Raw genomic sequence first — 12,247 nt, forward strand, 5'->3', positions numbered from 1 at the left:
ATAAACTGTTTAAAATTGTAAAGATACTTCCTGTTCACTTAAAGCATAAATACTTACTCGCAATAAATAACCATGGCAATCTGGAGCATGGCTTAGTACTGGTCAATCATAGTCATAGTACCAGGACGGTGACCTCCGGTAAATACGAAGTACCTCGAGTGACTAACTACTATGGAGACAGGACATTCAATAAAAGATTACCTTATTTGTTTAATAATTTACCTGATAACATTCGCATGGTACATGACAAAAATAAATTAGCTTCTTAAAAAATATTTGTTAGAAACACTTCCATGAAATATATAGAATAGTTGCAATAATTCAAAATAGTCCATATATACCTACATATCAATAGTTATAATGTTATTATAGAGACTATCCTGTAGACAAACTGTGAAAACAGTTTTGCAGAACTTAGTTTAAGACAACATTTGTAGACAGTTTAATAAAGATTTTTTATTATTATTATTATTATTATTATTAAAGCCGTACTAAATAAATACTTATACATGGTTATTTACAGGACAATAACATCATAAAAATATAGCTTTTCTTCGACGATTTTTAAAAATCCGTCAGATTTCGCTTTCGTACAAAAATACAAATATTTTAAGGGTTGCCACAATCTCTCATGGCTTTGGTTGATTCCGAAAAACAGTGAAAGTGCTGAATATTGATTCATCAATATTCATTCATCATTGGGTATACACTGATTACTATACGGTGTGAAAAATTTTTACGACAGAAAAAACACAAACTTACCTCGAAATTTTATAAGAAAACCGATGTGTCCAGTAGGTACTTTACATATATATATATCAATGATTTTTTTTGTATCATGTACGATATACTTATTTGAAATGGTTTTAATTTCGTTTGTAAAAAAAACTAATACTAGAATATAATAAAAATAGATCGTTCTAAATGGTGATAACTCCGTGCGGTAACATAAAAAAGCTTTAGCTGGCGTAAACACCAGTCCCATACAAAACGAAGGAGCAAACGCGTCGCGTCGGTACGCACGTTTGAACTTACTACCTAATACAGATCTATAAAGTTTAGTTTTGTTATGTTTTGTAAAACGTCATTAAACAAAAGTTGTTGTTTATGATATTTAAAAATATGTATAGTATAATTGTAATCATGTATATTATTTTGTCCTAAACAACTTTGAATAAAAGCACTTTCGTACAATGACGTAAATACAATGCAATATATGGATACAGAGCAACTTTTGTAGATATTTCCGCGAAAGAATGTACATAATTTGAATAGTCCCTTACAGGTTACAAACCACAGTTAATCTTACCACAATTATGTACAAGTACAAAGTGAACCGCAACATTTCACTTCACTTCTTTTGTTTGTTTACATTTTGTCGGCTTCATAAGAGCGCCTTGGCAAGCCACGCAGTTAGTGAATGGGCGAAGCTCGGCTTTGCCACACGCGTTAGATCACCTTCAAATACGACGGTTCTTTTTCAATCGCGATCTCTTTTGAAACGACTAAAAAGTAATTTTCTCGAATTTCGAATATTTATTATGTAACGCATCCAAACGTATTCCATTTTTAAATTAAAAAATTGTTTTCTTTTGTTTTAAAATATTAATGTTTACGAATTTTTACGGCTGGTGTTTCCTATAGTGAAGTGCAAAAAGTGAGATAACGAAAAAAATACCGTTTCGAATAAAAAGGATATTCCAGATATTTCCATTTTAGAAGCTAGTGTCTGGTGCTTATCTTTTCGAGTCTGGCGTATTCTAACAGTGTTGTCTGTGATTGCTTTGCTCTGAGAATTTTGCGGACCTCTCACAACTCTGTAAGTTTCAATTTCAAGTAACTATTTATATGTAAATTTTAATCGTCATAAATTAAAACGTTGACTTTATTAAGATTATTTTACACGATTTAATCCATTCACGTCTGTCTAACATTTTGAGATTGTTATTCCTTAATTCCACAGACGATTAATTAAACTCTTAATGGCGAATTTTACGCAAATAGATGGTAATCAGTAATCGTATTTAATTTGAATTTCCATTTTTTTACAAATAAAACAGTACTAATTAAAAATTTAGGAACCTTTGCAGGTTGTAGAAGTAGCGTAAATTGTAATTATACAATGACAGCGTGACTGGTCGAGGAAACTTTGAAATATATTCAAAGTATTTTTTTATACCAAGTGACAGGACGAACAAGTCGTATGCCTGGTGTTAAGCGACACGGCTGTCTTTAGCAGTTGCAGTGCCACCCAAAGCATTAAATCACAAATATCTGAGGGGCACTGCCACTGCCCCCATCACTCTATCAAAACAAATCGGAAGTATATTCTAAAATGTTTATTCTCTTAAGGCCTCGTTTTCTTCGAAATAGTAAGTAAGTATGGCGAAAACTGACCCAAAATGTACGAAGTGCCGTTCATGGACTGTGCTAGTATAATTTTACGTTTTAGTTTATGCCTAGTTATTAATATATTTTTGTATATTTTTAGAAGTCGGGAATAAAGAAATAGCAAAACAATATATTTTAGAATAGATGCAAGAACACAACCAAATTAATTTAATTCGATCATAGATCACGGGTCGTAATCCAGGACTCTACTCAATGCCCAATTTGAGCGTCTTGAGTATGATTTTAAGCACTGGAAATACGACCGTAATGCCAAAGACTTGAGTATGATTTTCAGTGGTCACTGCCATGCTCAAGTCCTGACTTGAGTATTGAGTAGAGTTCGAATACGAACCTAAATAACGTTCTTGTATGTACGTTTCGTTTTAAGCATGAGTGAATGTTTACCTACCTAAAGTATTTGTTATTTTATAGTACACTTATAAAACATTGAAGTTATAAAATACCTAATCAATTAAACAATAATAACATAAAGTAAAAAAGAAAACACAATGTGACAAAAATGTTTAGACAATATTTAAATGAGAGATACGAATATTAGCAAAGGAACGTTTTGATAAGAGGCCTCTTGCTAATGTCAATGTCACTTTGAAATTGAGAACAGTGTGACCATTTGTGGTGGACTTCTACCATTTGGGCTGATTTAATTTTTACTCATTTTCATTGCGACAGAACACATGTTAACGTTACATTAAATGTTTTTGGTAGATTTAGGAATATTCAGCAAGTTCTTTATTATATTTAGAAACAAACTAAAAACTTGTTGTTGTCTGCTATTACGAACAAACATCTGAAGCGAAAAACAGGACAATGTTATAAACATAACCTATATCAAGTTTATAAACCCCATCTTCTACAGGCTGTACTCAATTAGCTTTTTTGATGCTTTGATAATGAATCACAAGTATTGATAGGTCTCTTTAATGCACGTTATCAAAAACACTGGGTCACAAAATACATGGGATGTCGTCATCCTTCTTTGAGGCTGTCAGCGCATAGGTGGCGTAGTCCACATTTTTTTTCTACAATATTACTTTAAGAGCGGTTACACACGTTGACTTCTAGCAGCGAAGCAAGCGCGATGCAAGCGCGCGACTGCATCGATACAAACGCGCGATTGCATCGCTACACTTGGTATTTATAGGCGATTGTACAAGTGTAATGCAATCGCGCGTATCACAAACGCGCGTTTGCGTTGCTGCTAAAACTCGCCGTATGTAAGCACTCTAAATGATGCCAAACTACATAAATTTATTTTATATTTGGATGCCACTTTCATGTATAAAAATATTTAATTAGTATTTTTTTAATACTTTCAAGTGGCATCCAAATATAAAATAATTATGTACTTCAGAAAAAAATTAATTTGAGTTACACCACTACTGCGCTGATAGCTTCAATTATTATTATATCTCTCTAGAACTATAAATATTCAAGTTTATTGAGTATTTCTGTCTTTCTCGGGTTAGTGTTTATTGATTAATCCTTGGCAATTTTTATTATTTAAACATTTGAGTATATTATCATGAAATATTATTTAATATTTTCAATCATAAAAATTGCTACGGAAATTAAGCAGAAACCTTACACCGAAAATGATCCAATTTAAAGTTTATTTCAATTTCTATAAAAATCCTCAATTCATAAGACACTGCACGCTGGTAAAATTACAGACACTTTGAACTTGTTAACTTGTGTTTTAGAATGACGCACGCTCAGATCTTTGTGATTTAAAGCTCTGAGTGGCTCTGCAACTTCTATGGACAGGCGTGTCACTTACTGCCAGGCGCTTGACTTGTTCGTCCCCTTACCAGGTCAATTAAAAAAGTTATCATAAAAAAAAGTTTTTACCTAGTTTAGTGATTGGAAACTCGTTGTTTAATTTTTTTCCGTAAGTCATAGGGTAACGTCGTAGGGTAAAGTTTATGTATATACGAAATAAATAAATTAAAAAAAAAACTAGTAGGGTTACTATGTTATTAACAAATTTAACACCACAATTAGAAACACGTACAAAATTGAAACATCAAAACATTACGAAGTTGTTAGTTACGTAAGTTGGAATGCAGCGAGAAATATATGGTAACTGACGTATTTTTGTTTTTTTTTTAAATTGCATTACTTAATTTTAGATATAAATAAATTTACTATTAAAAGTACAAAACTTTTAAAACGACTGCAAAAAGGAGGAGGTTCTCAATTCGACTATATTTTTTTGTGTGGATATTACGCGATTACTTCGACATTTATGAACCAGTTTCGATTATTCTTTTTTGATGGAAAGGGGGTACCTCCGTAGTGGTATCATACGGTTTATTGAATTTCACCCACTTTCCGTTCCAATTAAAATTAAATTTTATAGTGACCTAGAGGTCTATAGAGATTTTAGTAGCACTAGAACTCCTTGTGAAATAATTCGTTCAGTATTGAGTATTTAACTATTGCAACCATACCTATTACTGCCGCCAAGCATTAATGTGAGCATGAATGAAATTACAGGCACATGTACTTGTCAACTCATGTCTCAGGGTGACGGGGGCACAGGCAGTGCCTTTAAGATCTGTGAGATTTAAAGCTCGTAGTGGCCATGCAACTGTTATGGATAGGCGTGTCGCTTACCATCAGACGCATGACTTATTCGTCCTTACACTTACTCGAACATAATTCTAAACTTAACTGCCTCCGTGGCCGAACGGTTACAATTTATAATTTAAGTTACAATAAGTTAACAAGTCCCATATGCCTGTCATTTCACCAGCACACTTACTCTTCAAAACCGGAACACAATAATGCTGACTTTACTGATTGACGGCAGACGGTAAGCAGTACTTCCCTGGACGAAATTCGTCACAAGGCGCTCTACTGCTACTAACACTTTCATTGTCAATTGAAATTAATAAATAAATATTATGATATTCCTTGTGTTATTTGAATATTCTAGTTTAGCATGGATTCATGGTGCATCTTGTGTTCAGATATGTTCTTCTTTGACTTAGGAGAATTAATTGAATTAATGTAAAGTGGAAATTCATAACATGTCACATCACTATATCATAGGCTTGGCGTTAATGGAATAAAAGATTTTTTTTGGATATTCATATTCATTTATTCCCTTCAGACAACACAGTCCACAACATTACACATTTAGTTACATTATTATTATTATTATTATTATTATTTTGATAATTATACATATTAAAATTGACTCTATTAATTAAAATAAATAAAATAAAATAAAATATTAAAATATAAAGTTGTATACATTCTAAGAAATTAAAATTATATTGAAACGATTAGATTAAAATTAAAATTAAATAAACAAATAAACTAACTAAGGTGTATAATAATGGCACCTTTTATTATACGACATTTATTTATGTACACGCAATCAAGTCTGCCAGCTATCATGCTCAAGATACTGTTGGCGCTGGCCCGCATCCTACGCACCAAGGAAGTGCATCGCTTGCGCATCGTGGCGTGGAAACAATCCACACGCGCGTCTGCGAATATACCTGAAGCGCTGCAGTACCGGGGCAGCCCCATCAGTACCCCAAAAGCGTTGTTGAATTGTACACGCAGAGCATTGTACTAAACACATTATTAAACATTATTAAACACAAATGAGTATCAATTATTATAAAAAAAAAGATAAAAATAGTAATAAATATTTCCCATAACCTAATGAAACAATAGTTATTTGTTATGCAAGGCTGCGAAGTTGCTGTTTGACGCGAGTGCTTGTATTGAAACCTGAGCAAGCGAAGGAAGCGAGTGGTTCAAAAATAGATTCCAGGGAGATATCATTGTCAATTCAATGTCAACAATAATAAGAATAAAATATACCAACGGATTTATATTACATAATGTACGAAAAATCGCGTAGTTGAAAGTGTCATTATCTTTATTTCATCGAAAGAAAAAGTTCGGTGTACCACAGTCCATCATCAAGTTACAATTTCATAAACCTTTTCCACCCGAACGTGCAAAAAACGCTTTTGCGCGCGGATTTCTAATGAGGAAGAAAGCCTTTCCAACCAGTGAGGTGAAATAGTTATTCACCCGTACTTACATTGACATTCAATATTTGAATAAAAGCTACATCGAAAACATGATCTGATGCCCATACATCAGTACAACCATAGAGGTTCCAACAGAGAGGGACTCCTCAACAGCGTACAGCCGCTATCTTGTATTTAGGCTCGTTATGATTCGTTTTGATGAGGACTTCCAAATGCGTTTCAGTAATCGTGGTCGTTACTGCGGTCTCCGCAGTTAAGCAAACTTTTGTGATCAATTTTTTTTTTAAAGTTATTCAATTCTCATAGCAGGCAGGTGGCGGTATAAAAAAACTCGACAACCGCCTCTTCTTTGTATAGGACGGAACAAAAAGAATTTGGCAGGTGACATGATATCAATATAACTGCCTCATGTACAGACGGCAGCATGTCAGAACCTATAACATTGACGGATCTTTTTCAAGGTATATAGCTTGATGTGCTGTTGACTGTTCCTACCTGGGTATTTATTACAGGTCATTATGGCGAGCGCGGGTGTGTATTGATATGTAAAACCATCACATTAGGAGAAAAATAACGAATGTCGTGTATTAAAAGTCTGCGTATAATCATGGGCAAAAGGTGTGCGTTACTGGTGCCCAGAGTGCGAGCCAGCCCCAATATCATCCTGGCTATGATAGTTGGCAGGTTAAATTGTCCCTATATTCGGCATTATTGTGATATGCATGCCCGTTATGGTGCCGGTTATGGATGGAATCGATTTAGACATCAATAAATTATGTACTTGTGATTTTAATTTTGGCTTTATTTAATTTTATTTCAATTTTCTTTCATTTTATTTTATTTTACTTTTATAACATTTTATTGTCTATTTAATTCTGATTATATTATTTTAGTTCTTAACTGTAGACAGTAATTTCAATTTCAATGTAGTTTATTTTCATGTGGGTCATTGTCGCCCGAAATAAATGTTTTTTATTTTATTTATTACTGGCGGCCTCTTGCAGGCAAGCGATTAAAATGGAATACTTACTTACAGTGATATTTTCCCAAGTGGTTGGAAAATTCTGGTGCAAATGGTGCAATTATAAATTAACGATGTTGGGAAGCAAGAGCCCGGTTACTTCGATTGCGCCGCGAGGGAAGGGCTCTTTGGAGGCGTCGCGATCCTCGCTCGGCGCTGCGCATTACGTCCGATTCATATCAGGCCTTGTACGTTCGTCCCAAACAATTGCTGTCAAATAAGTAATAGTCAACCAAATTAAAAGATTCATGATGTGAATGAAGCTTCATACTTCACATTGTTTTTTAATTCGGTCGAATATTACTCATTTGACAGTAATTGATTCGGAAGAATGTCGGAGGGAGAACAAGATTAGACCCGCTGTTACGTGTCGGGCGTAGTATGCAAATGCTCTATTTTAAGATAAATAATTTCATATAAGAACAATGTCAAAGTCGCATCATAGTACAAATTCAGTGAGTAAATAGTTACAAGGTTGCCTTTAAAAACACCATAGTTTTAACTTATGCTTACTTTACGCGTCATGGTAAGAAAATGTAATGTAAGGTTAAAGTAATATTGTTTTATAAACCGACTTAAAAAAAGAAGAGAAACTCCCTCAAGTCGACAGTATGTTTTTTTTTGTGTGTTACGCGAATTTGTGAACTGATTTTGATGATTCTTTTTTTGTTGGAAAGAGGGTTCCTCAGTAGTGGTCAAATTTATGAATTTGAAGAAAATATTGCACCTCTAATGGTTATTGCACCTCTGTACTAAAATTATTTGACAGTCATTGTTTCGGACGGAAAACCAAAGTACATAGATCCCCACAAATCCGAGAAATGGCGGTCACAAATGTCACAGGTACCATTTTATCTCTAGGTGGACATACAAGCAATATTCGTATTGTCTCGGATGCGAGTCGAACTTAGTGCATAAGCGACAACCGAAGTCGGTCCGAGTTTTCTAGATTTAAATAGTCTCGGATTCGCTACAAGGGGTCTACTTTCGCTCTCCGTCTGACGTCCGTCCGAAAAAATAACTGTCAAAAGCTGTCAAATAAGTAATACTCGACCAAATTAAAAGACAACGTAAGTATATAGGAGCTTCACTCGCATCATGCGTTTTTTAATTTGGTCGAGTATGCAAACGCGATGTTGCTAATCATCTACCTTCAGGGCTCTTACATATAAACACGACACGACCGACGTCGCGTCGTGCTACGACGCAATATACGTAAGCGCCCTTAGGGCGATCATGTTTATGTGAAAGAGCCCAAATACAGTGCAGCATGGGGGCGACTAGCGACGTAACATTACCGGCGACCGACTGCAGCTTAGTGAATTTTCGAATAATTATTGTACCTACAGGGAAAATGGATAAAGTATCAGAACTAAACTTTTTTGTTAGAAAATTCCGTTTTACGGGTCCGTGCCTTATGAAGGATAACAAGGAGATTTAATATTCATCCATTTAATAGTCTGCGGCGATTACGAATTGCATTAATTGACCTATATTTGTACATTACTAGAACACTAATAACTAGATGATCAATTATTGATCATCTAGTGATAGTTGCAAAGACTGATCGCTGCAAGTCTCACGACCAATGGTCGCCTCGCCAGTCGCGGGCACGCTGCACTAAGCCATGTAGTTCTACATGTAGCGATGCAAACGCGCGACTGCATCGATGCAATCGCGCGTTTGCATCGCGAGGGTTTCGAGCCACGAGACGTAAACCAACGACTGCCCAGCAAAACACACAACTTTTCACTTCACTATAAGGAGGAAAATGGTAGATGATAGAAAACAGTTGAACTATAAGAAATTAGTTTTATTCATTCACACATCAAAAATAACTTAATAAACAAAATTTGGTACCGGTTTTAATTTAATGTTAACAATAATAAGAATGAAATATATTACGGATTTGTATTACATAAAACATAAACAATGTAGATAAATACTTTTTGAACGTAACGTAACGTGTCATTATGTTTTTTTTATCGAAGAAAAAATTAGGTGCATCCATAGATATAGGCCAAGTTCGAATTTCAAAAAAGTTTTTTTTTTCCAAAAACTGTTCAAAAATTCCAAAAATGCTTTTGCGCGCAGATTTCTATTGAGAAAGCCTTTCCAAGCTAATGAGGTTAAATAGAAATTTTATACGCATTAATGACGAAATGGAGATAGTTATTACTTAGTTCATACTAAGAAAAAGTTCATACTTCAAGTAAATAAAGTGCCTGAATTGCGACCACAACTTATAAAAAGTAATAATAACGCACAAAATCATAGCCCCACACTAGGGAAACGGCAAGTGACACCTAAAGTCACGAGAGAAATAAATCTAGACCATACAATTATTTTTACCTGTCCGGGAATCGAACCCGGGACTTCTGCGTGGCCGACCAGCATGGTAACCGTTCGGCCGCAGAGGCAGTAAAGTTGTAAAGAACCCGAAATGTAAGCGTGTGTACACACACACGCTTGTTTACGTAGCGTGCGTGCGTGCGTGTGAGTGGGTACGCGTGAAGTTATTTGACGATTTTAAGCAGATTTTCAGTCTCATCCTAGTTGAGTTGCAATAGACATCTAGTCAATTTTAACTTGCATTCGTGTTTAGAGAGAGCATAAAGTGAAGATATATTATTTATTTTACTATATAAGAAAGGGCCTAACAATAGAAAGAAATGAATTAGTTTCATTTTCAATGTGTAGCAGTAATCATGGTAGCGGGTGTTATGCCATATATAAATTAACTGCGGTGCCACAGTAGCGATAACCTAAGAACTCGTTAAAAATCGTTTTAGCCATATTTATTGGCTTCAAACTGAAAATATCATAATTATCTTCTTCAATTTCACACAATGAATTTTGACGTGTAAAATATATTAGCATTGAACAAACAGTGAGTCAGTTTGTTGAATGCTATTACTTTGTCGAATACAAGAAGAATCTTAACGCTTACATCAATTTATATAATGTACGTATGTATAGTGGAGGTTTGCAAATTAGTAAACATATCTTTATTCTCCACTACTAACATTATATCAAACGTAATAGTAGATAAAAATGCCTTCCTCAAGGCTGAATATAAAGGTATATACGTATATATTTTTATAATATTAAGTGACGGGACGAACGAGTCGTGCGCCTGATGGTAGTGTAGCTTACCCTGTAGCCTGTCCATAACAGTTGCAGTGCCACTCAGAGCTTTAAATCGCTAAGATCTGAGGGGCACTGCCACTGTGCCCGTCACTCTGAGACATAAATTGACAAGTCCCATGTGCCTGTAATTTCATCAGCACCGTTATACTTCAAAACCGGAACGCAGTAATGCTAACATTACTGCTTGGCGGCAGAAATAGGCAAGGTGGCAGTACTTCTCTGGACGAACACTTTCATTATATGAATATATTTAAATGGTTATAAAAGTTTATAAAAGATACTCAACCTAATCAAAAGTATAGATAAAATTTCAATATTCAACGATCAACTTCAAGAGTACAAAAATGCTGTATGAACGAAATTTTCGGTGACAAAAAAAATAGGTGTATAATAATATATCCATTTAAATCTACATCAGAGGCACCCAAACTTCTTTGTTCGGTAGACCATGTGCCATTTTTTCTGTTTAACTCATAGACTTACAATTATATGGACATCGGGTCCGCGCTAAAAAGTGTCCGAACTTATAGGGCGTTAAAATCGTATACAGAGCGTCATTCACGCTTTAGTCTTCGTTTGTTCGACAGACAGCGAAGCAAGCAAAATTAGACAGTACTGCGATGACATTACAATTTAAATTCAACGTTTTAGCTTTTTCATATTCCTTTACATGTCACTATGTTTAAATAGGTTGACTTGGGACATTTTTTTCGTGGTTTTTGTATTAGACCCGTCGTCCATATTAAGGTCGTAAGTTAATGGTTTAACTTAAAATTTTTACGCGAGCGAGTTTGACAGCTGACATAGTGCTTTAAATGGCTTTAATAAAAAACAAATTGATGTTAAGTTTTATACATTTATATAACCGAATATCTTTTTTAACCGACTTCAAAAAAAGGAGGCTGTTCTTAATTCGACTGTATATTCCGCGATTACTCCGGCATTTGTAAACCGATTTCGATGATTCTTTTTTGTTGGAAAGAGTGGTCCCTTTTAAATTTGAATACAAGCCCACCTCTAAAGATGGAAAATTAGAGGTTGAATTCGATTTATTGGATTTCTCCCACTTTCCGTTAACCGATTTCAATAACACTTGGCAATTGCATGTAATTCCATAAACTTTTAAGTAATTTTTTTAAGTTATAATCATTGTTGTGAAATCTTTAAGTAAATAGATAGGTAACACGTTTATTCAGCACAAATACAAACAGAAACAAAACATTTACAATTACTTCACAAAGTATAACACAAAATCACATAGAACATACATTATTCATTTAATACACATTTACATAAAACACATACTGTGAGAAAAACAAACACACTGCGAGAACTACTAAAATTTTATGCACCTATGAGTACAGTTTGTGCTGAAATAACCCTGACTCAGTATAAATACTGAAGACCGTGAGAAGTGAAACAGAGCTGGTTTTCGACCAGTAATATATGGTGAGCGATTGCAACCCAGTAAGCCATACCACCAAAGTGCATCACACGCAAATACATATACCTAACTCTAAAACTATTATGTATCAAGTAAAAAATGTAAAGCAAAATAATATATGTAGTGTTTATGCAAGTAATGTAATTTATTGTTACAAATATAATATTAAATTATAACTATAATTTTGTTAATATAATTAATATA

The 12,247-nt window shown here is 34.4% G+C and overlaps 1 protein-coding gene across 1 annotated transcript in view; it reads left to right on the plus strand.

Moving 5' to 3' along the window:
- The first annotated feature begins 1,630 nt into the window (after positions 1–1,630).
- LOC113239779 (solute carrier family 2, facilitated glucose transporter member 8-like) overlaps positions 1,631–12,247 on the plus strand; it is an 81,989-nt gene continuing 71,372 nt past the window's right edge. The window contains exon 1 of the mRNA XM_026476890.1: positions 1,631–1,819. The gene's annotated coding sequence lies outside the window, so the exon portion shown is untranslated. The remainder of the gene's footprint in view (positions 1,820–12,247) is intronic.

The sequence above is a fragment of the Hyposmocoma kahamanoa genome, unplaced genomic scaffold, assembly GCF_003589595.1.
Source record: "Hyposmocoma kahamanoa isolate Upper Pololo Valley unplaced genomic scaffold, ASM358959v1 116, whole genome shotgun sequence".
Classification (NCBI taxonomy): domain Eukaryota; kingdom Metazoa; phylum Arthropoda; class Insecta; order Lepidoptera; family Cosmopterigidae; genus Hyposmocoma; species Hyposmocoma kahamanoa.